We start from the raw sequence: 26,435 nt of genomic DNA on the forward strand, positions 1-26,435 counted from the left end.
AAATAGGAGAAGTTCGGGGGGGTTCCGGATCTCGACAAACCTAACCCGCTCATCTCTAGTTACTACAAAGACCAGGTTCAAGGTTTGATCAGAGAAGCAGGCCTTTATGTAAATTCTCCCCTTGGATACAATGACCTTAAAATGTTTTTCTTAAAAAACAGATTGGGACTTTATTAAATGAATGAGCAGTTCACTGATTATATGTGCAATTAACGATTGTGATGACACAATAAAAACAGTTTCTTAACACATAACACAACCATGTGAAATGGACACCACCGAATACCTGCCAAATTTATACAAAAGCATTTAAGCAATAAGGCCCTAAAGACCATTTAATCATAAATGTCCTTTCTTTGACCTAAAGCTCCAACAGATAACAGGTTATTGTGGTACTTGTAGTGCACTGGGTGTGCGGTGGGGGACCTACACCGCACACTCTGCACCCATTTTTTCAGTACTTACAGTACGTAGTCCCGCATCGGCAGCAGCAGCGCTGCAGAAACCACAGGGAAAATGGTGCTGCAGCCATTGGCCCTCATTCCGAGTTGATCGCTTTCTAACTGCTTTTAGCAGCATTGCACACGCTAAGCCACCGCCCTCTGGGAGTGTATCTTAGCTTAGCAGAAGTGCGAACGAAAGAGTAGCAGAAGTGCTACTAAAAAATTTCATGCCGTTTCTGAGTAGCTCCAGACCTACTCCTATCTTGCGATGACTGCAGTCTGTTTAGTTCCTGGTTTGACGTCACAAACACGCCCTGCGTTTGGCCAGCCACTCCCCCATTTCTCCAGCCACTCCCGCGTTTTACCTGGCACGCCTGCGTTTTTTAGCACACTCCCTGAAAATGCTGTGTTGGCGCCCAGAAACACCCACTTCCTGTCAATCATACTACGAACACTCGAGCAACTGAAAAACGTAGCTCGGGGTTGAGTAAAACGACAAACTTTTGTGTGAAAGTACTTAGCGCATGCGCGATGCATACCATGCACATGTGCAGAATTGACGCTTTTTTACTTGATCGCTGCGCTGCGAAAAACGCCAGCAAGCGATCAACTCGGAATGACCACCCATGTCTGGTATTTTGCACATGCGCAGTAGAAAAATCACTGGGAAAATGGCTGACGCACCATTTTCCTGGAGACCTGCCCATGCACACCAGACTTTGGGACAGCACTATGGTCTCCTAATGACCTTTGTGCACAGAGTCTATTGCTCTGCCAGCTAGAGAGGAGGGGGCACGGACAGAGGGCCTAATTCAGATCTGATCACAGCAGCAAATTTGTTAGCTAATAAGCAAAACCATGGGGGTAATTAAGACCTGATCGCTCGCTAGCATTTTTTGCAGCGCTGTGATTAGGTCAGAACTGTGCATGCATATACACCACAATGTGCAGGCGCATCGCACGGGTACAAAGCGGATCGTTGTTTTGCAATGGGTTTTACAAAGAATCCATTCGCACAGCTGATCACAAGGAGATTGACAGGAAGAAGGCGTTTGTGTGTGTCAACTGACCGTTTTCAGGGAGTGGTTGGAAAAATGCAGGCGTGTCCAAGCGTTTGCAGTGCGGGTGTCTGACGTCAATTCCGGCCCCGGACAGGTTGAAGTGATCGCAAGGGCTGAGTAAGTTCTGGGCAACTCAGAAACTGCACAAAGTTTTTTCTACCGCTCGGCTGCACATGTTATCGCACACTTGCACAGCTAAAATACACTCCCTGGTGGGCGGTAACTGTGTGAATGCTGGACTGCAAAAAAACGCTAGCGAGCCATCCGGTCTGAATTACCCCCCATGTGCAGGGGGTGAGGGGGGTGGGGGGGAGATATAACATGTGCAGAGAGTGCAGGGTAAATACTGTCTGGTTTATTTTTACACTGCAATTTAGACTTCACTTCAGCTGCATTTCTAGAGGTGAGGGGACCTGTGTGCAGACTCTGTGTGCGGGCCCCCTCCTCTCCCGTAGCTGTCACCGCCGCTGCTAGCGCACCGAGCGCTAGAGACTCTGGCACAGTGCCAGAGTCTACAGCGCATACACAGGACTCTGAAAAATAGCTGCGCATGACCGCAAAGTTCCCACCATTGGATACAATGGAGCGCATAGGCGCAACATTGTATCTCTGCCGTGCGCAGCCTCACTGACACTACAGGAGCACACAGCCAATCAGGAGAGTGCCACGACGTGGTGCTCACTGATTGGCTGAAGGGACCCTCTTTGACAGGAGTCAGGGGGGGTTCTGGCAGTCGGGGAAAGGGGTCCCATGTGTAAACATGGGACCCCTTTCAGTGTGTGGTCGGGTTTCCGGTTTGTTTTTTTGCCAAGTACGTGGATTACAAGCTCAGAAGAAGACCGATCTACACTGGATTTTTGTGAGTATAATTTTATTTTCAGGTAACCCATGGATTCTGCTTGGAGAAGTGGACCGACCCTCATGTGAACATAGGTAAGTATGTGTGAATGTAGGTGTGCATGTATGTAATAAAGTTGTACTTTCAAGGTGTGTGAGTTCTGTTTTTATTTGGGTATTTTTTTTGTAGTAGTACTACAGGTACCAGCGGGCCCGTTTTTCCACCGCATGCTGGTACTTGTGGTTCTCCAAGTACCAGCTTGCGGGGGAGGCTTGCTGGGACTTGTAGTACTGCTACAAAAAACAATATTCTATTTTTTTCACAAGGCTATCAGCCCCCCATCCGCAGCCCTTGGATGGGGGGCTGATAGCCTCGGGCTTCACCCCTGGCCCTTGGGTGGCTGGAGGGGGGGACCCCTTGATTTAAGGGGTTCCCACTCCTCCAGGGTACCCCGGCCAGGGGTGACTAGTTAGTGATTTAATGCCAGGGCCGCAGGGACCTATATAAAAGTGTCCCCCGGCTGTGGCATTATCTCTCTGACTAGTGGAGCCCGGTGCTGGTTCCAAAAATACGGGGGACCCCTACGCTTTTTGTCCCCCGTATTTTTGGCACCAGGACCAGGCGCAGAGCCCGGTGCTGGTTGTTAAAATATGGGGAAACCCTGTCAATTTTTCCCCCATATTTTTGCAACCAGGACCGGCTCAAAGAGCCCGAGGCTGGTTGTGCTTAGGAGGGGGGACCCCTCGCAAATTTTTTTCCCAGTTTTTACATTAAACAGACCCTTTCCCATAGATAACCATGCACAGATCTCACTGATCCGTGCATGGTTATCCAAACTCGACTGGAAAAAGCAGGTCTATTTTTTTGCTGCTTTATTTAACGATTCACAAAAAAATACACCCGCACTTGAGCACTCAGAGACTAACACCCAAATACGAATGAATAGTGAATACCCGTGTTGTAGGAAATAACAGCCGCGAATGACCGATGGTCTATTCATTCGTATTTCTGAACTTTGTCATTCAAACCTTTATGAATAGTCCAAACACTGCCGAGATTTGTGCTTAGTGAATTCCCATGTTGGGACTTAGAAAAAAAAAACACAAATCGGACAAACTCGATTTTTTACTAAATTTTGGCCATGGTGTTTACATAAAAACACACTGCAATGCACAATATTTAGTGAATAGCAATCCTATTAAGGTAAAACACAAGGTTAGAATAGCATTCACAATAACAAGTACCTTTCAATTGGGGCCTCTTTGTAACCTCTGTAATGTTCAGATGAGTATGTAGAGATAGTTTGTAGTTATAGTGCACTTTCTCTAGATAGTCAATCTCCTGAGATTACTCACGTAATCCGGGTATGCTAAAAGTGATAACTGAGAAATCACACAAGAAGAATGGCAGTTTATTCCGTGTAGCCAAAGGACTTGGTGTTGGAGTTCTGTATGTGAGACATTTTGCAAACTTCTTTGCAGATAAAATATCCACCATCTGGGCTGGAATCTCCACAGTGCCATCAAAGGAGTGCCAAACTACAAAGCCTGCCAATATAAGCCACCTGCCTTCATGGACCAGCTTTAACCCAGTGGATGTAAAGGACATTGCTGAAATTGCTCTGATTTTGCGTCCCATCACCTGTGGTCTGGACCTGGCCTCAAGCAGCTTCTAATAAATCGCATAGATATATAATTTGTCCTGTCTTTGCAAAAATTGTTCAGTGCTCTTTGCAGGGGTGTAGTATGGCTGACCGGCGGTCTCCTGACCGCCGGTCAGCTTACCGACGCCGGGATCCCGGCAGCATACCGACGCCGGGATCCCGGCGGGGAGAGGCAAGTGCAGAAAGCCCCTTGCGGGCTCGCTGCGCTCGCCACGCTGCGGGCTCGGTGGCGACCTACGGTCGCCACGGGTTCTATTCCCACTCTATGGGTGTCGTGGACACCCACGAGTGGAAATAGTCCCTGTTGGTCGGCATGCCGACCATCGGGATAGTGGGGGTCGGGAAGCTGGAGGAGGTCATGTGATCGTCGGTCTCCCGACCGTCGGTCACATGAATACCACCCCTTTGCAGACAGGCATTTTTCCTGGACCCCTAAGGGAAGCAATTGTTAGACCTCTTCTTAAAAAAACTAATTTAGATCCTGACTGCATGACCAATTACAGACCATTATGAAACCTTCCTTTTCTAGGAAAGGTTATTGAGAAAGTGGTTGCAAATCAACTGGAAACCCGCCTGACAAACCATGATATCTATGATCCATTCCAATCAGGATTCAGGAGAAGACATAGCACTGCAACAGCCCTGGTGTGTGTATTAAATGATCTTCTGATGGCAAGAGACAGAGGAGACTGTTCAATATTAATCCTTCTGGATCTCTCTGCAGCATTTGATACCGTAGACCATGGGCTTCTGAATGAGCGACTGATACATTTTTGTGGACTGGATGGCACAGTCCTAAGCTGGTTCAAATAATTTCTCACAGGCAGGTCACAGAGAGTATCATCTGGAGTATACTCATCACCATCAGTGCCATTGCTATGTGGTATCCCACAAGGTTCTATATTATCCCACATGCTTTTTGCAGTATACATGCTCCCGCTGGGTGAAATAATCAGGCGCCATGGGTTGGTCTACCACTGCTATGCAGATGATATACAACTGTACTTGTCCTTTGTTCCGGGCACTAATAACCCAATAGCAACCCTAAATGGCTGTCTAACTGAACTCCAGGAGTGGATGAGTGCCAGTTGGCTGCGACTGAACCCGGATAAAACAGAGGTCCTTATGATAGGACCGCAAAATCAAAGGACAAGACTACAGCATAGCCAACCAACTGGACTTACACTCGGGGATTCAGAATTACAAACCACTGATCGTGTGCGGAATCTTGGCGTTGTCCTGGATGGTGACTTGACACTTAAACATCAGATATCAGCCACAATCAAATCCTCATTATTTCACCTGAGTAACATAGCCAGAATCAAGCACTTAATTCTCTCAGATGATCTGCCAAAAGTCATCCATGCATTTGTATAATCTCGATTAGACTACTGTAATGCCCTCTACCTTGGTCTCCCAGCAAAAGAATTGCACCGCTTACAGCTGGTGCAAAACACAGCTGCCAGGCTGTTAACCGACCAGCCCCAAGGTACCTGAAGCAGCTTCTGACCCCATACTGCCCCACTTGATTACTGCGATCTGTAGATGAAGGACTTTTAGCAGTACCTAGAATCTCCCGTAATTCATCTGGGGGTCGAGTTTTTAGTCATGCGACTCCGACTCTATGGAACTCACTTCCCCGCACAGTGCGAGAGGCCCCAACTATAGCATCCTTCAAAGTAGACACAAGACTTTCCTGTTTACTCAAGCCTTTCCATAATGTCCCATTAGTATCTACATGCTTCTGTATTTTCTTAAAAGCTTTTCTGTACTTTATTATTTTCTGTACAATATTATGCTATGTATCTGTTAAGTGCCTTGAGTCCTATTGGAGAAAGAGTGCTATATAAATATTATTATTATTATTATTAAATTGCAACAATGTTTCCTTGCATGCAGCTGCAGTAACTGTAGAGACTGCTATATCTTTCTAATTACTCCCTTGGTAGCCTCAAAGCCAGTGCTTAAAGTGTTCCTAGGGAGGTGGTGGAACTCACCCCCTCCTCCCCCCGGCACCCATGCAATAAGGTATTGCACGCGCCATAAGTGTGCGTCCCCAAAAAGGGGCATGGTCTCAAAAAGAAAGGGGCGTGGTCACACAATAGTAATAATGCCCACAGTAGTAGCAACCCTAATACACATAATGCCAACAGTAGTAGCACCCCGTAACACACAATGTCCACAGCAGTAGCGCCCCTTTTACAATGCCCACAGTAGTAGTGCTCCTTATGCAATGCCCACTGTACTGGTAGTGCCCACAGTGGTAGTGCCCCTTATATAGAGCCCATAGTAGTGGTGCCCCTTATGCAATGCCCCCATAGTAGTAGTGCCCCTTATGTCACCAGAGTAATGCCCCTTATGAGGTGCCCCCTTTACAATGCCCTCATTAGTAGTGCCCCTATTAGTAATGCGCTTAATGGTAATGCCCCTGTGTAGTATTGCCCCCAGTAGTAATGTTGCCTGTAGTAATGCCCCCAGTCGTTTAGCCCCTGTAGTTTAGCCCCATGTAGTTTGTCCCAAATAGTAATGCCCCCAGTAGTTTAGCCCCTGTAGTTATGCCCCCAGTAGTAATGCCCCTGTATTTATGCCCCCAGTAGTAATGCGCCCTGTAGTTATGCCCCCAGTAGTAATGTGTCCCCAGGGCCGTAACTAGATGTGTGCGAGAGGGGCCTCGCACACAGCGCAGAGCCCTGGGGAGCGCACAGTCACGGCCCTGTTAAACACAGCATGGAGCATCAGAGCTCCGTACAGCTAAATTGGCCAGCCGCAGCCTGCCCCAGCACAGCGAGCCAGCCTGCCCCAGCACAGCGAGCCATTGTTTGTTTCAAGCCTGACTGTGTGACGATTCTCCAGTACCAGATGCCATTTTACCACAGAGCACCGCAGCATTTGTGATTTTACTGTCAGAGACCTATCCCCACTAGGCTTATATTTGTAGATAGACTTATTTCAAATTAATTTACACACACACACACACACACACACGCATGCACGCACGCACACACACACACAAAAATTACTTATATTAGGACCTGCACAGGGAGAGAAGACACAGCGGGCAGAGCCAGTGATCTGGTGCTGACATGAGGGTGAGGGCCCCATTTCTTAAGTGCCCCGGGCCCACCATAGACTTAATCCGGCCCTGGGTGCAGCGCCCCACGCCAGTGATGCCACGAGGGAGCTGAGTTACAGGCAGGGCAGCTGAGCGACGGCTCAGCTGCCCAATCATCTGTGAAGGCTGCAGGGAACAAGGAGGAGTCGGTCGGCCTCTGGAGTGAGGGTCACCCGGTGGAGTGTGCTGCTTGAAGTTACTGTGCGGTGTAATTTGAATAATGGAGACTACTGTGCACCGTAGTATGAATTGGTATTATTTTGTGGCCACACCCTTTCCCCATGAAGCCACGCCCCTAATGTTGTTGGGTTTTTTTTGTCGCGCGCGCCTACGGCGCGCACTGTCCATGTTTTACATAAGGTGGGGAGGGGGGCACCAATGCCGTTTCTTGCACACAGCGCAAAAATGCCTAGTTACGGCACTGTGTGTCCCTGTAGTTATGCCCCCAGTAATAATGCGCCCCTGTAGTTATGCCCCCAGCAGTAATGCGCCCCTGTAGTTTAGCCCCATGTAGTTTGCCCCCAGTAGTTTGCCCCAAGTAGTAATGCCCCCAGTAGTTTAGCCCCTGTAGTTATGCCCCCAGTAGTAATGCGCCCTGTAGTTATGCCCCCAGTAGTAATGCGCCCTGTAGTTATGCCCCCAGTAGTAATGCACCCCTGTAGTTATGCCCCCAGTAGTATTGCGCCCCTGTAGTTTATCCCCATGTAGTTTGCCCCAAGTAGTAATGTCCCCAGTAGTTTGCCCCAAGTAGTAATGCCCCCAGTAGCTTGCCCCCTTGTAGGTAGCCCCCAGTAGTTAGCCCCTGTAGTTTAGCCCATGTAGTTTGCCCCCAGAAGTTTGCCCCAAGTAGTAATGCTCCCAGTAGTTTAGCCCCCTTGTGGTTTGCCCCCTTGTAGTTTAGCCCCCAGTAGTAATGCCCCCCTGTAGTTTACCCCCTTGTAGTTTAGCCCCCTTGTAGTATAGCCTCCTTGTAGCTATGCCCCCCAGTAGAAGTCACACATGTTTAAAAAAAAACAAAAAACCCCATCATACTTACCAAGTCCTGCTCCCGCGTCCGACCGCTGTGATCCTCCTGGCATCCGGCTCCCCAGCACTATGAGAGAGACGTCATGACGACTCTCCCATAGCGCGCACTGACAGATCCGGGAGCCGGAAGTTGGAGCTCAGTCCTGCCGCCGGCTTCCGCTTTGCAGGGAGTGCTGGGCGCCGCTGGTAACACAATCTCAGCAGGCGCCCGGTATCTCCCTGTGGCGGGTTCAATGTACTTAGGGGGTAATTCAGAGTTGATCGCAGCAGCAAATTTGTTAGTAGTTGGGCAAAACCATGGACCTAATTCAGACCTGGTCGCAAGCAGGCGTTTTTTGCACTGCTGCGACCAGGTAGATGCCGCCTACAGGGGGAGTGGGTAAACGCTGTGCAGGGGTGTGAATGCATGTGCAGAGAGCTGCACAAACAAAAGTTTGTGCAGTCTCTGCACAGCTCAGGACTTACTCAGCCGCTGCGATGATCCGGCCTGGAGCTGACGTCAGGAACCCTCCCTTAAAACGGCTGGACACACCTCTGTTTCTTCAGACACTCCCTGGAAACGGTCAGTTGACACCCAAAAACGGCCTCTCCCTGTCAATCTTCTTGCGATCGCCGGTGCGATCGCTTTCTTCGTAAAATCCGTTGTTGTCCGGTGATCCCCACCACCGGTGGCCAACACGCCTGCACATTGCGGTGCATACGCATGCGCAGTTCAGACCCGACCGCACCACTGCACAAAAATCTGGCATTCGATCGGGTCTGAATGACCCCCCATGTGCACTGCAGGAGGGGGCAGATATAACATGTGAAGAGAGAGTTAGATTTGGGTGGGGTGTGTTCAAACTAAAATCTAAATTGCAGTGTTAAAAGAAAGCAGCCAGTATTCCCTGCACAGATACAATATAGAGAGTCATTCCGAGTTGATCACACGTAGCAACTTTTTGCTGCCCGTGCGATCAACTAGACGCCGCCTATGGGGGAGTGTATTTCTGCATAGCAGGGATGCGAATGCTTGTGCAGCCCTGCTATGCAAAAAAAGTTTCCTGTAAAAGAAGACCAGGGTAAGAGTTACTTACCCTGTGTGATCGATCCAGCAATGCAGGTCCCTGAATTGACATTAGACATCCGCCCTCCAAACGCCTGGACACGCCTGCATTGGACTCACCACCAGAGGCATAACTAGTGTAGGGCGAGTGGGGCACGTGCCCTGGGCGCCTTGGCAGGCCCAGCAGAGGGGGGCGCCGGTGCGGCCAGGGCATCATGCCCCACTCACCCCCGTCATGCCACAATGTGAAGGGAGGAGAGCGCAGCATCTCTCCCTCCCCTCAATGTCCTCACCGCCGCTGCCAGCACCAGCAGCGCTGCGCGTGTCCGGTCTCCGGCGGCGTTAGCCAATCAGAGCTTGCGGACCGGCTCCTGATTGGCTGCCGGTCCGCGAGCTCTGATTGGCTAGCGAACCGGCGCCACATAACCGCAGCCGGAGACGTGGAGCGTTGAGGGGCAGGAGAGGTGCTGCGCTCTCCTCCCCTTACATAGCACAGCCACAAGGGAACGGGAAGGAAGCGGTCAGTGCCCGCGGGGGGAGGGGGGCGGGTCCGGTGGGGCATGTATCTGGCACTGTGGGGCAATGTAACTGGCACTGTGGGGCATGTACCTGGCACTGTGGGGCAATGTATCTGGCACTGTGGGGCATGTATCTGGCACTGTGGGGCATGTATCTGGCACTGTGGGGCATGTAACTGGCACTGTGGGGCAATGTGTCTGGCACTGTGGGGCATGTATCTGGCACTGTGGTGCATGTATCTGGCACTGTGGGGCAATGTAACTGGCACTGTGGGGCATGTATCTGGCACTGTGGGGCATGTATCTGGCACTGTGGGGTATGTAACTGGCACTGTGGGGCATGTATCTTGCACTGTGGGGCACTGTATCGTCACTGTGTATCTGGCACTGTGGGGCACTGTGTATCTGGCACTGTGGGGCAATTGTGTATGGCACTGTGTAAAAAGGGGACTCTGCATGCGTACTGTGCAAAAATTGAATGAATGCGTGCTGAGAGACGACATAAGGGGTAGGTGATAGTATGCTGAGAGGCGACACAGGGAGTAGGTGATAGTCATGTTGGCACGCCCCATTTTCAGTGGCCACACCCCTTCTGGTGCGTGGCCACACCTCTTCTGGTGCGTGACCACGCCCATTTTTTTTCTCTCACTGCGCACGCATACTTCTTTTGGTGTTTTTTTTTTCTTTGGGGGGGGGGGGGTGGGGGGTGGGGGAGGGGCGCCACTCTTCATCTTGCTCTGGGCTCCGAAAACACTAGTTACGCCTCTGCTCACCACTCCCCGAAAATGGTGAGTTGCCACCCGGATCCGCCTTCCTCCTGTCAGTCTTCTTGTGGACGCTGCTGCAACCGCTTTCTTCGCTAGTGCCAGAGTCTACAGTGCATGCGCAGGACTCCGAAAAAATGGCGTGGCTCTGTGCCAGAGTCTACAGCGCTCAGAGCGCTAGCCGGGGCGCGACGGCTACGGGAGAGGAGGGGGCCCACACACGGAGTCTGCACACGGGTCCCCTCCTCTCTAGAGACGCCCCTGTATATATATATATATATATATATATATATATATCAATCAATGTGCTCACAAAAACGTTTGTTGGCCTTTATATTAGTGTGTTGTCTAGCTGAATCAGCGTAGCTGATTCAGTGTGGGGTGAAAGATTTCAAAGCGAGAAAATTTCTAAGGGTGTCGTCTGTGACTTATACTGGACTTCTACTGGACGGAAACTGAAAGGAAACACCAATCAATTGCAAAAACCATCACAAACCACCAATATTTGGACTGCAGCTACAAATGACTGTTCACTCCTAATATTTTCCAATCCTCACTTACTCTGTAAACTATACATTCGCTTTCTGCACAAACACCTGCATTGCAACTTCTACTCTGACCCTGCAAATACCTGGAAAACAAATGTTTAATTGAGAAGCATATTTAATGAAGTAACACTGACTTGCACTGAAAATGGTTAAGTGACTCCTCCCACTTTGGCGCTAATCCAATGCTACACTTTTTGCAGGAACTTCTATTTTCTCAATAAAATGTAATGTACCGGCTTGATGTGAATAAAATATAAATTTAATACTACACAATGATTAAAGGTGAGACAAAAACAGAACCCAACATGGGAAACAGAGTCCTACCAAGAAGATAATCGGAGCCGCAGGTGTTATGAATGCAAGGTATTTCCCGGGAACAATACCCTGCATGTGGCACCATCAGGCGTGTTCCCCACTGGTCCCTTTCACAGTCAAGGATGTCCAGAAGCACAGGAAAGTACTGGAAAGCAGGTGCTGATGCGTTTCGGGACACAAAGACACAAACTTAGTACAGTGGCTCCAGCAGGACTCAATGAATATATTTCGTGGAACTGTTTCTTATAATGCTTTATGTGTTTAACTAGCTGCGGTTTGTTACTCAGATTTATTGGGAGTATGAAGAACCATGGACTATGGGCTTTTGACTTGTGCTATAAGTTGGCGCTGCCTATACCTTAACACGCCTTAAGGTTCACATTCGTTATATTAGAAGGTGGTCGCATTATGAGCAGTACTGTGTGGTTTGTGATTGCAGTGTGCATAATCATCTATTAATAGAATTGCAGTTTCTTAGTGCATATTGCTACATTCATCGTTTGTTTATTATTTTGTGTTAGATACTATTGTGTAACATTACCCTAGTGTTGGAGGAAGTAACCTCCACTCAGACTGGGTTACTGGGTCCAGTGGTTGCTAAGATTCCTACTTGCTTGAGAGATACAGGAGATTTTCTTCTGAAATTAAAACAACCTGATGTGTCTCATCTTGATCATCAGGGACCCCCAGTGGAGTTTATTTTAGACCTACTGGGATTAGTATTAAATGAAAATCATTTTATATATGCGGGTAGATACTATAAGCAGGTGTCAGGGACCGCGATGGGGTTGAACCTGGCACCTGCTTATGCTAATATCTATATGCATAATTTTGAAAGTACCTACATAATACCTGTATTCGGTGATAATATTAGATGTTATTACAGATTTATTGATGACATTTTCTTACTTTGGTGTGGGGAAGTGGCTGAGTTTTGGCAGATGGTGACCACTTTAAATAACCTAGAAACGCCAGTAAAATTTTCAGCTAAGATAGATGATACAAAGATTGACTTTCTTGATGTTACAGTCTATAAAGATAAGAATGGGTTGTGCACTACACTTGTTCATAAAGAAACCGACAGAAATAGCCTGCTTTATGCTACCAGCCACCATGCACCAAGTCTGAATGCAAGCTTGCCAGTATCACAATTTATGAGGATACTTCGAATTAATACGGATGAGGCACTTGCGGAGTTGCAAATTAATAAGATGAAGGCGCGTTTTAAGGAACGTGGATATGCCCATAAGATGATTGGAAAATGCCTGGAAAAGGCACGTGATAAAATCAATCACCCCTCTGGACCATCTGATGCCAGACTGAAAGGTCAAATGATATACTGCAGCAAATATGATGATAGAGCGGGTTGTGTTAAACGTGCCTTCAGGAGGAACTGGAGAATTGTTGCATCCGACCCAAAGCTTGGGCGGGACTTACAACAACAGCCAATGATGGCATACCACCATGGTGCGAACTTAAAACAGCTCCTCATGCGCCCCCTGTTAAATCCTGAGAAAGGAAGAAGGGAAACATGGCTTAAGTCTGCCCGTAAGGGGTGCTTCAAGTGCTCTGACTGTACGACGTGTAGATCCTTAATTCCTGGCGCATCCTTTCCTCATCCGCATAGTGGGGCACCTATACGTATTAAGCATCATCTCCATTGTTTAATGGACCATGTAAATTTATCTGATTGTATGCCCGTGTGGGCTGGTGTATGTTGGCCTAACGCAACGTTGCTTTAGAGAACGAATGGCTAACCACCGGTACTCTATAAGACAGGCAATTGAGACGGGTCAGTCGGACAAACCGGTGGCAAGGCACTGGATGGAGGCTGGACATCAGAATCCAATGCTTCGGTGTCGGATTATTGATTGGATTCCCCCGTCAATTAGAGGGGGTAATAGGATCCTTGAACTGCACAAATGTGAATCTGAATGGATATTTCGGTTGGATACAATTGCCCCTAGGGGCTTGAATGAGCAAATTAATTTGAATAATTTTTTGCTTTAGCTGTTCTGGCATTTCTTTAGAGAAAAAATAATAACTTTTGCATTTTTTCATAATGGTTATTTACTATTATGTTATGTCTAATGGTTTATGGTGATACTTTATGGGCTCCACCACAATATATATTTATAATATATATTTTTAATTATATGTTGTTTGTATGTTTTGTCATATATGTATTATTAATGTGGTTTTTGATATATAGACTATTGAGCTTCACTGGCTGTCCTTTTGGTTGCTCTTATATGCCTCCACATGTTTTCTGCCGTGTGTTGTACCTATTTGTGCCATGGGTGGCGCTGTGGGTATTATTTTTACTCAGCTGCGCTGACCTAGTGGCTTTAATATTGTTATGATATAGTCATCTATACCTTGATGTGCTATTTGTGTGATGCGCTGTGTACGTTTGGTGCTAAAGAGGGTATTGTGGCTTGGGAGATATATACATGTGGTTTTTGTACACTATGTGGATAACTCTAACAATATGATTTGTATGGTACGTGGCTTAGTGTGTATCCGGCCTTGACGTGCGTGGCACGCCGGGTGCTGGACCGCGAGATCACGTGACCGGAACCGGAAGTACGTCCGGATGCGTTCCACGCGATGGTTGGAACGCACGGCGGAATTGAGCATATTTTGGCGGCATTTGAGCACTTAAAAGGCAGGCAGTGATGGGGTATGATACTTTCGCTGTAAATAACTCTGCTACTTTGGATTTCTTATGGGCATATAATGATGGAAAGCTTGAGAAACGTCCGGATGGACCGAAACGTCGCTGCTATTTCCACTGCCATGCATCTAAAAAAGCCTTGCATTTTTGTGTTGTGAGTATTGGATTAAAAATACCTTAAAGCTTGCTGAAGTTTGGAGAGTGCCTATGTTTGGACTATATCTATCGGAAATCCCCTCTGTGTAAGTGGCTTTCTGTGTAGTGCACCCCGCTGGTGTTTATCATGATGAGAGTGCTGGACTTCTTCTACTATATATATATATATATATATACATACATACACATATATATATATAGGAAACCAAGGAATTGGGTGCTAGCGACCAATGGTGTCTATATTAAAGGAACGTAAAAAGATAGTATATATATATAAAAAAAGGGGGACTTATATATATAAAAAAACGTATTTATTTTTGCACAATATAAAAGGGAGGGTAATACACTGTGGTTTATAAAAATTCACAAAACACAATAGTTAAAAAAAAAATGGAGTAAGAAGTAAAAAGTAAAAAGGTACAAGGTGCAAATCAATTGGTAGTACATATATAAAAAAATGCTTATCTTAGGTACAGGAGGTAGGTCTGAGAAAGATCATGGAGTGCCCAACGCGTTTCGTCCTTCAGGACTTCATCAAGGGTGGTGTGGTACTGAGACAAAGCTCCTATTTATACCACTATCAATTAGACTATGTATGACATCACTTCCTCCCATAGTGATGTTAAGGGAAAACTATATACTTCATGTGTTTTTCAAAATTAGACCAATTATATATAGGTAACAAATGTTTTGAGAACAAAGCTAGTTATAATCATCAACTTAAAAAACGAGCAATTTTGTAAGTAAAATCTAATGATTAGTTCATATGAGTACTGGCATCCCGGACTTCCGCCTCACTTCCTGTAGTGTGGCGGGTATTGTTGCGCATGCGTTAACTCCCGAGTATACGATCAGGTGACGTTTGTCACTTCAAAGTTCCTTCTGCGCTTGCGCCGACTCCCGCGAAGCGCCCTGTCCCGGAAGTCGCTGTATGATTCACCGGACATCGCGTCACATACAGGATCCCGGAAGCGCGGTGTATCGTGAACCGCAGTGTGTCACTTCCTGTGGGAGCTTAATTCAGTGAGTGATCTCCGGAGGCTTGTCTTGGAACGCACGTGGAACGCAAACATTGTCTCTGACCCCGTTGATAATAGGTCCCAACGGCGGAGTATTACTTCTTTGGAATACAGTTTATGGCTTCTTCATTTAGACTGCATATGAGTAAGGAGCTTCTTCAGAGAGCACATGGTGGAAATAAAAGAAGATTTTATATAAGTTACCAGAGTTTTATGATGGACTTCATTTGAACCAATTATGTATTCATTTCAGTGTAATAAATATTTTATAAAAATTGATATTATTAATAAATATTAATGCATATTCAATTATTAAAGTGCATGTGCTTTTGTTTATATTTTAGGTTATTTACTTGGTGTGCAGGATTGTGAGAGCTACAAAAAATTAAGTAGTGCATAGGATATATAATAAAGTGAACCATAGGTATTTAGGGTTTATATGAGTGAATATTAAAAATAACAGCTGTTTTACTGGTTTAGGAACTTTTATGTGTATGCATTGTTTCTACAGCACCTGGTCTTCTCAGGGGGTCACCCCCCTGATACTGGCCAGGCCCATAAAAATGCTTAGCTTCCACGATCGGACGAGAGTGGGCGTTCCATTTTGGTATGGCTGTAGTCTACTTAACACTAGTTCACCAGAAATTTTTTACAACTGTAGAATGGTCTGGAAATAAAAAGAGAGAGAGAGCGCCAATCCCAAACACCACAGTGTTTATTAGGGGAGAAAGACAAATATATAAATACAGAGGGGGGGGGGGGGGGGGGTTGTGTTAAAAAGGTAATCAAAGAAAGGGAGAGATTCCATAGCTTTCGTTAAATCCAGCCGGATGCATCGTCCTCAATTGGAAAATCCAACTGGCAAACCTGTTATCCAGAAGGGAGATGTTTTGGATTTTCCAATTGAGGACGATGCATCCGGCTGGATTTAACGAAAGCTATGAAATCTCTCCCTTTCTTTGATTACCTTTTTAACACAACCCCCCCCCCCCCCCCCCCCCCTCTGTATTTATATATTTGTCTTTCTCCCCTAATAAACACTGTGGTGTTTGGGATTGGCGCTCTCTCTCTCTTTTTATTTCCAGACCATTCTACAGTTGTAAAAAATTTCTGGTGAACTAGTGTTAAGTAGACTACAGCCATACCAAAATGGAACGCCCACTCTCGTCCGATCGTGGAAGCTAAGCATTTTTATGGGCCTGGCCAGTATCAGGGGGGTGACCCCCTGAGAAGACCAGGTGCTGTAGAAACAATGCATACACATAAAAGTTCCTAAACCAGTAAAACAGCTGTTATTTTTAATATTCACTCATATAAACCCTAAATACCTATGGTTCACTTTATTATATATCCTATGCACTACTTAATTTTTTGTAGCTCTCACAATCCTGCACACCAAGTAAATAACCTAAAATATAAACAAAAGCACATGCACTTTAATAATTGAATATGCATTAATATTTATTAATAATATCAATTTTTATAAAATATTTATTACACTGAAATGAATACATAATTGGTTCAAATGAAGTCCATCATAAAACTCTGGTAACTTATATAAAATCTTCTTTTATTTCCACCATGTGCTCTCTGAAGAAGCTCCTTACTCATATGCAGTCTAAATGAAGAAGCCATAAACTGTATTCCAAAGAAGTAATACTCCGCCGTTGGGACCTATTATCAACGGGGTCAGAGACAATGTTTGCGTTCCACGTGCGTTCCAAGACAAGCCTCCGGAGATCACTCACTGAATTAAGCTCCCACAGGAAGTGACACACTGCGGTTCACGATACACCGCGCTTCCGGGATCCTGTATGTGACGCGATGTCCGGTGAATCATACAGCGACTTCCGGGACAGGGCGCTTCGCGGGAGTCGGCGCAAGCGCAGAAGGAACTTTGAAGTGACAAACGTCACCTGATCGTATACTCGGGAGTTAACGCATGCGCAACAATACCCGCCACACTACAGGAAGTGAGGCGGAAGTCCGGGATGCCAGTACTCATATGAACTAATCATTAGATTTTACTTACAAAATTGCTCGTTTTTTAAGTTGATGATTATAACTAGCTTTGTTCTCAAAACATTTGTTACCTATATATAATTGGTCTAATTTTGAAAAACACATGAAGTATATAGTTTTCCCTTAACATCACTATGGGAGGAAGTGATGTCATACATAGTCTAATTGATAGTGGTATAAATAGGAGCTTTGTCTCAGTACCACACCACCCTTGATGAAGTCCTGAAGGACGAAACGCGTTGGGCACTCCATGATCTTTCTCAGACCTACCTCCTGTACCTAAGATAAGCATTTTTTTATATATGTACTACCAATTGATTTGCACCTTGTACCTTTTTACTTTTTACTTCTTACTCCATTTTTTTTTTAACTATTGTGTTTTGTGAATTTTTATAAACCACAGTGTATTACCCTCCCTTTTATATTGTGCAAAAATAAATACGTTTTTTTATATATATAAGTCCCCCTTTTTTTATATATATATACTATCTTTTTACGTTCCTTTAATATAGACACCATTGGTCGCTAGCACCCAATTCCTTGGTTTCCTATAACATTTCTTACAGCAATTTACCACTGCTGTTTTTATTTTTGGGGCCAGCTGACACCCTTTGTACCAAGGGAGTGTAAATTCGGACATATATTTTACATTTGCAGTGAGGGCTAACCTACCACAAGTGGCGCTATTTTTTTTTTCTTGTTTTTTACAAATCTTTCTCGGTATTACTAAAAATTAGCTGCCTGGTGGGGTTTGACCTCATAAACATGTTTAGGAACAATGAACGTACTACAAAAAGAAATGACTTATGTCAGAGGATATTTAATGAAAATAAAACCGTGGACACACCCACCCCCCCATGTGACTTAGATGACCTCTTTTGGGGGATTGAGAGACTTCTCACAAAAGAGGTGAAAGCGTGGTGGGATGTCAAAGGTTTAGAACACTACATTTCAGTAGCCAGAATCCCTAGAGGATTAAGGGTGACTAAACAACCCACTTTTGGAAATAATAACACTGAATTCATAGAAAAATGGGATGCTATCCTACACACCTGCTCCATTGATCTCATGAAATTATTAATTATGGAGAAAAAGAACACACTGATGGAGCTAGAATCATCTATTAAAGAGAAAGAAGCAGAAATTGATAAATTTAAAGACAAGGAGGATTGCATCATCAATGGAAAAGTATTAAGTAAGAAAATGGAACGAATAGAGGAGGAAGTAATTAAAGGGAAAGAAAAGAAATTCTTACGGGACAAAGAAGACTATGAGCAAGGGAAGATCAAGAATTGGAGCAGATTCAGAGCTCCAGGATCATATCAGAATAAAGCTACCAAACAGTATTGGAAAACGGTACCTAATGACCGATCAAGGATTAAGAACCAAGACACCCCTAATGACCATAAATCCGGAACCATAACCAAAAACAGGTTTTCTATATTACAAAGAAGGGGATCCCAGAGTGATAATGATTTTTTATCCCCAAGCACAGGCACAAGACCAAAGGACAACATGAAGAACCAGATAAAGGAAGATATCAGACATGCCTCCCCCCTAAAAAGACGGTTTATAGAAGACGAGGAAGGCGGGGCGGCAGGAGGAAGAGAACTCAAAAAGCGGACATTCCAACATCAAAACCACTAATTAAGGACATCTTCAACCTTTCACAACACACTCTCTCACAACCGGAAATCTCTTTGTTAAACAAAGGCCTATCCTTTGCGCCTACCAGCGGCATGAATAAATTTGAAACTTTCATAGACCTCAACAAGTTTGTACGAAAATTAACATTGAAACGACACTTCCAAAAGAAAGAAAACGCCATTCTCAGAAACTATGACAACACAACTATCCAATCAAAATCAGGACTAAAACCATCATCGAAGTACTACCCATTGGAATCCAAGGGGAGCCATCTAAGTATCTTTTACGACCTAGTGAAAAAGGATCTATGTGATTCAGAAGTAGAACCAATCCAGGAAAAAAACCTCTCCAATAAAGAACAAGAAGCCTTAAAGAAACTACAGAAAAATACTGATATCATTATCAAACAAGCTGACAAAGGGGGGGGTTTAGTGATCATGGATCGAGAAAAATATATAACAGAAGCCAAGAGACTTTTGGACGACACTAAATCATACAAAATATTACAAAAAGATCCAAAAGAAGAATATTTGGAAGATCTTCGATCACTACTTTTAAATGGACTACGTACCAGCATTTTAACAAAGGAGGAATACCAGTTTTTAATGCAGTCCTACCCCGTGACCCCGATATTTTACTTTTTACCAAAAATCCACAAATCAATTACAAACCCACCAGGTAGACCTATAGTGGCCGGTATAGATTCCCTTACTTCAAATCTTTCTGAATATGCAGATGTATTCCTCAGGAAATATGTAACCCAATTACCATCATATCTCAAGGATACAACCGCAGTACTCAACCTAGTCAAAGACATCGAATGGAAACCAACATATTTATGGGTCACAATCGATGTGCAAGCACTTTATACATGTATCGAACATAAAAAGGGTGTAGCAGCATGCAAAGAATATCTGGACAATGATCCTTCAATGACTGATTCCCACAGACAATTTATCTGTGATATCATGTTCTTCATTTTAACCCATAATTATTTTAAATTTTTAGACAATTTTTATCTACAAAGCTGCGGAACCGCTATGGGAACTATTTTCGCACCAAGTTTTGCTAATTTATTTATGGGAAAATGGGAGGAAACTTACATCTACAATGACCACCCTTTTAAGAATTTTATTGTGTTTTACAAGCGATACATAGATGATATCCTGATGATCTGGGACGGCACAATAGAAGATTTTAACAATTTTTTTAATGAATACCTGGCACACAACGAATTGAATCTCACATTTACTTCAAAAATTGATAAGGAACAAATTGAATTTTTGGATCTCATCCTGGTGGGTAAAGAAAATAACATCATCACAAAGAACTACATCAAACCGGTGGATACCAACAGCTACTTGGATTACAGGAGTAATCACCTAAAACAGTGGAAAAATAATATCCCCTATTCACAGTTCCATAGAATCAGAAGGAACTGCAGCGAAATAGAAGAATGTAATAACCAATTGGAGAAATACAAAAACAGATTCCTGGATAAGAAGTATCCCACGAACATTCTAGACAAGGCGGTCAATAAAACAAGAACCTTGGTGAGAAATGACCTCCTAACGTACAAGAAAAGGGAAAAGAAAGAAGACTCTACTGCCTTTATCACGACCTATAGCAGACATGAGAAAATTATCCGACAATCAATGAAGACTCACTGGAACATTCTTTTAATGGACCCTGTTTTAAAAGACATTTTACCACCACAACCTGAAATTATTTTTAAGAAGTCAAAAAACCTTAAGGACTTAGTGGCACCAAGCATGCTGAAATCCATAAACAACAAGAAAGAACCTCTTATCAGGTGTGTAGGTAGCTATAAGTGTGGACACTGCAATACCTGCAAATATGTACACCCAAACCGAAAGACTTTCTCCGCAACAGGTGATACGAAAGAATTCAAGATAAAAGAATACATGAACTGCAACTCAACCTCTGTAATTTACCTTTTGGAATGTGATTGTGGTAAAAAATATATTGGGAAGACAAAGAGACAGCTAAAATTAAGGATCCAAGAGCACGTTCGAAACATTAAAAACAAGGTGGAAGCACATGCAGTTTCTAAACATTTTCTCCTACACCACAATTCCAATCCTGAGGCCTTAACATACAAAGCCATAGAACATGTCACACTTGGCGAAAGAAGTGGCGATCTGGCAAACCTGTTATCCAGAAGGGAGATGTTTTGGATTTTCCAATTGAGGACGATGCATCCGGCTGGATTTAACGAAAGCTATGAAATCTCTCCCTTTCTTTGATTACCTTTTTAACACAACCCCCCCCCCCCCCTCTGTATTTATATATTTGTCTTTCTCCCCTAATAAACACTGTGGTGTTTGGGATTGGCGCTCTCTCTCTCTTTTTATTTCCAGACCATTCTACAGTTGTAAAAAATTTCTGGTGAACTAGTGTTAAGTAGACTACAGCCATACCAAAATGGAACGCCCACTCTCGTCCGATCGTGGAAGCTAAGCATTTTTATGGGCCTGGCCAGTATCAGGGGGGTGACCCCCTGAGAAGACCAGGTGCTGTAGAAACAATGCATACACATAAAAGTTCCTAAACCAGTAAAACAGCTGTTATTTTTAATATTCACTCATATAAACCCTAAATACCTATGGTTCACTTTATTATATATCCTATGCACTACTTAATTTTTTGTAGCTCTCACAATCCTGCACACCAAGTAAATAACCTAAAATATAAACAAAAGCACATGCACTTTAATAATTGAATATGCATTAATATTTATTAATAATATCAATTTTTATAAAATATTTATTACACTGAAATGAATACATAATTGGTTCAAATGAAGTCCATCATAAAACTCTGGTAACTTATATAAAATCTTCTTTTATTTCCACCATGTGCTCTCTGAAGAAGCTCCTTACTCATATGCAGTCTAAATGAAGAAGCCATAAACTGTATTCCAAAGAAGTAATACTCCGCCGTTGGGACCTATTATCAACGGGGTCAGAGACAATGTTTGCATTCCACGTGCGTTCCAAGACAAGCCTCCGGAGATCACTCACTGAATTAAGCTCCCACAGGAAGTGACACACTGCGGTTCACGATACACCGCGCTTCCGGGATCCTGTATGTGACGCGATGTCCGGTGAATCATACAGCGACTTCCGGGACAGGGCGCTTCGCGGGAGTCGGCGCAAGCGCAGAAGGAACTTTGAAGTGACAAACGTCACCTGATCGTATACTCGGGAGTTAACGCATGCGCAACAATACCCGCCACACTACAGGAAGTGAGGCGGAAGTCCGGGATGCCAGTACTCATATGAACTAATCATTAGATTTTACTTACAAAATTGCTCGTTTTTTAAGTTGATGATTATAACTAGCTTTGTTCTCAAAACATTTGTTACCTATATATAATTGGTCTAATTTTGAAAAACACATGAAGTATATAGTTTTCCCTTAACATCACTATGGGAGGAAGTGATGTCATACATAGTCTAATTGATAGTGGTATAAATAGGAGCTTTGTCTCAGTACCACACCACCCTTGATGAAGTCCTGAAGGACGAAACGCGTTGGGCACTCCATGATCTTTCTCAGACCTACCTCCTGTACCTAAGATAAGCATTTTTTTATATATGTACTACCAATTGATTTGCACCTTGTACCTTTTTACTTTTTACTTCTTACTCCAATTTTTTTTTTTACTATTGTGTTTTGTGAATTTTTATAAACCACAGTGTATTACCCTCCCTTTTATATTGTGCAAAAATAAATACGTTTTTTTATATATATAAGTCCCCCTTTTTTTATATATATATACTATCTTTTTACGTTCCTTTAATATAGACACCATTGGTCGCTAGCACCCAATTCCTTGGTTTCCTATAACATTTCTTACAGCAATTTACCACTGCTGTTTTTATTTTTGGGGCCAGCTGACACCCTTTGTACCAAGGGAGTGTAAATTCGGACATATATTTTACATTTGCAGTGAGGGCTAACCTACCACAAGTGGCGCTATTTTTTTTTTCTTGTTTTTTACACATATATATATATATATATATATAAAAAATAAATAAATATATATATATATATATATATATATATATTTATTACACACACAATTATAGACCACTGCAAGAAAATGGATTTGTTTGGACACAAATCCTCTTTGTACCTCATTCATGCTCTCAACTGTAGAGCTTGTTGTGATCCAGTTACAATACTCTTTATTACAGAACACATTTCAATATACTGCCATACCAATGATTCCAACCTATAACCTGTTCAATTCTAATCAAACACCCTACTCATTGAGCTTTTTGATCCTGCATGAAAAGGATGAGATTTCTAACTATATGAAGCTACTGCAATTGAGCAGATCTATGTAGTATGCAGCCACACATCCAATATACAGTATATGCTGTTACTGAGAAGTAGAAATGCCTAGGAGCAATAACTGGTCCACACAACAATTTCACATAACGGAACTGTTGTACATCGACTTCCTACATGGATCGAGATACAGTGTTAGAAAAGGAGCTTCAAGAATTGGATTTCTGTGGCTTACCAGCTGTACACAAGCCATAGATTTGTGCAGTGCCAACTGTTGGCTGGAGTGTATGCACACTGCCATTGAACTTTGAAATGACATATCAGTGCTGACTAATACATACCTTCCAACTGTCCCAATTTTCGTGGGACAGTCCCATTTTTTTGGGACCATCCCGATGTCCCAATCATGGGCCACAGTATCACGCGGTGGGGGGAGGGGGGGAGAGCACTCAGTCGGAAGATTCCTGTCACTCACTGCTCTGCCTAGCTCCTGTCACTCGCTGCTCTGCATACGCACAGCGTCTATTCAAGGGAGACACAGGGACTTGGGGCATGTCAGCAGCTCATAGAGCAATGCCCCTTTTCTATAGGCCACACCCCCTTTGTGGTCGTGCGTGGTGAAGAGTACTGCATGTTGGGAGGTATGCTTATAGTAAACCTATAACCACGTGGAGAGTGGGGACTCTGATAAACGAAGGCCGTTAGTGGGGTGCTTCGCCCAGTGCTGTATTCTAAATGGTAACACCCAAAAACAAATAACGTACTAGTCACGAATAAAGGGGCTCTAATTGTACAGCCTCGGACGTTAAAGTCCAAGTATATCACCTTTTTTCTCACCGAGCAAATAACAAGGTCTAATTGAATTCCCCCCAATGTATCTAATGAAAGTAGCAGAAGGATATTTATACAGTAGCTGCTGAATATCCAGGAAAAATCAATCTGGCTTTGGGAACATAAATGAAAAATATATACCCAAGGCTTTCTATAGTCTCAGTATGGATCTTGTATGTACTGTTAATATAAGTACATTTAGAACAAGATAAATTGAAAGTGGTTTCTACACCAAAAGAGATCCAGTTTAGCATAATGTATAAAATAATTACAAATTAATTATCCTTGAATATCAATGATCATGTCAGTGTTACACATACAGTACTCTTGAACCCCTAAAATAGAGATTAACATGGTTTCAGATTAAAGATGAGAAGATTAATTTAGTTATAACAAAATAGGATACAACACATTTGAATCAGTTGCTCACTTGAGAAAGCAATACGAAACTATGGGGGTCATTCCGAGTTGATCGCTAGCTGCCGTTGTTCACTGTGTAGCGATCAGTGAAAAAAACGCCTAATCTGCGCTTGCGTATGCACCGGAATGCGCACGCGCATCGTATGGGTACGAAGTCCATTGTGGTTTTGCACTGGTTCTATCGACAATTCCAATAGCACAGCCGAACGCAAGGAGATTGACAGGAAGTGGGAGTTTCTGGGTGGCAACTGACCGTTTTCTGGGAGTGTTTGGAAAAACGTAGGCTTGGCCGAGCATTTGCTGGGCAGGTATCTGACGTCATTACTGTGTCATTCATCGCAGCAATCATCGCACAGAATAAGTAACTACAGGGCTGGTCTTGTTCTGCACAAAATGTGTTTGCTGCCGCGTGGCTGCACAGGCGTCCGCACAGGCGTCCGCACTTCTGCAAAGCGGAAATGCACTCCCCAATGGGCGGCGACTATGCGTTTGCACGGCTGCTAAAAGTAGCTAGCGAGCGATCAATTCAGAATGAGGGCCAATGGGGGTAACTCTAGAGTTGATCGTAGCAGAAAATTTGTTAGCAGTTGGGCAAAACCAAGTGCACTGCAGGGGGGGCAGATGTAACATGTACAGATAGAGTTAGATTTGGGTGGGTTATTTTGTTTCTGTGCAGGGCAAATACTGGCTGCTTTATTTTTACACAGCAATTTAGATTTCAGTTTGAACACACCCCACCCAAATCTGACTCTCTCTGCACATGTTATATCTGCCCCCCTGCAGTGCACATGGTTTTGCCCATCTGCTAACAAATTTGCTGCTGCGATCAACTCTGAATTACCCTCTATGGGCCTAATTCAGTCTTGATCATAGCCATGCAAAATTTTGCATGGCTACAATCAGTTACTCAGACATGTGGGGGGACGCCCAGCACAGTGCTAGTCCGCCCCGCATGTCTGGCTCTGCCCTGCCGCACAAGTACAAAAGCATCGCACAGCGGAGATGCTTTTGTACTTGACGAGTAGCTCGCTACCAGCGCAGCTCCTGCGCGCTGGCAGGGAGCTACTCGTCGCTGTTCGGGTCGCATCGGCTGCGTATGGGTCGCATCGGCGCAGACCGCAGCCCTAAAACACAAGTCAAATGCTACCGGCCTGTCCCCTCCCGCTCAGTGACCGCCTCTGCCTGTCAATCAGGCAGAGGCGATCACAGGTCTGAGATGGCCGTCGGCTGTCTGGCATGCGCCAGCGCACTGCGGCACTGGCGCATGCGCAGTTCAGACCTGCTCTGCTGCTGTGCGAAAATGCACAGCAGTGATCAGGTCTGAATTAGGCCCTATGGCAGGCAGCGATTTAGACACCGGTATTAACTGTATAAGTGCTAGAGCACTAACATGCTCTACTCCGGGGGCATCAATGAATGTGTGGCATTTCCCATAGATTGACTCTTGGCTACACCTTCTCTGTGTCTTGGACCACACTCTTGTAATGCTACTCTGGCACTGGAGGCAGAGATTGCTCTCTGGTCTCTCTGTGGCATTGTTACATTCTATGCATTCTGATGAAGACAGTTCTATGGGGGTGATTCAGACCTGATCGCTGTGCTGCTAATTTTGCTGTTCAGCGTTCAGATAGTCGCAGCCCCCAGGGGGAGTGTATATTCGCCGTGCAAGTGTGCCATCCCATGTGTACGCCGAGCTGCAAAAATCCACTATCTGCAGTCTCTGCGCAGCCCAGGACTTACTCCTACAGTGCGATCACATCAGGCTGATCGGGGCCGGAGCTGACGTCAGACAGCCTCCCTGAAAATGCTTTGTTTTTCTGGACACTCCCAATAAACAGTCAGCTGCCACCCACAGACGGCCTTCTCCTGTCAATCACCTTGCAAACGCCCATGCGATCGTATTTTTTGCACCATCCTGTCACTGACTGCTGATGCCCTTTGCTGTTGACCGATGCGCGTTTGCATTGCGGTGCATACGCATGCGCAGTTATACGAAAACATTCTGATATA

At 44.5% G+C, this 26,435-nt stretch overlaps 3 pseudogenes; 2 read left to right on the forward strand and 1 right to left on the reverse strand.

Moving 5' to 3' along the window:
• Positions 1 to 15,687: 15,687 nt before the first annotated feature.
• LOC134912395 (5S ribosomal RNA) lies at positions 15,688 to 15,806 on the reverse strand (annotated as a pseudogene).
• A 510-nt stretch (positions 15,807 to 16,316) lies between these two features.
• LOC134912396 (5S ribosomal RNA) lies at positions 16,317 to 16,435 on the forward strand (annotated as a pseudogene).
• A 4,846-nt stretch (positions 16,436 to 21,281) lies between these two features.
• Positions 21,282 to 21,400, forward strand: LOC134912397 (5S ribosomal RNA; annotated as a pseudogene).
• Positions 21,401 to 26,435: the final 5,035 nt, after the last annotated feature.

This window comes from Pseudophryne corroboree, chromosome 4 (genome assembly GCF_028390025.1).
Source record: "Pseudophryne corroboree isolate aPseCor3 chromosome 4, aPseCor3.hap2, whole genome shotgun sequence".
In the NCBI taxonomy this organism is placed as follows: Eukaryota; Metazoa; Chordata; class Amphibia; order Anura; family Myobatrachidae; genus Pseudophryne; species Pseudophryne corroboree.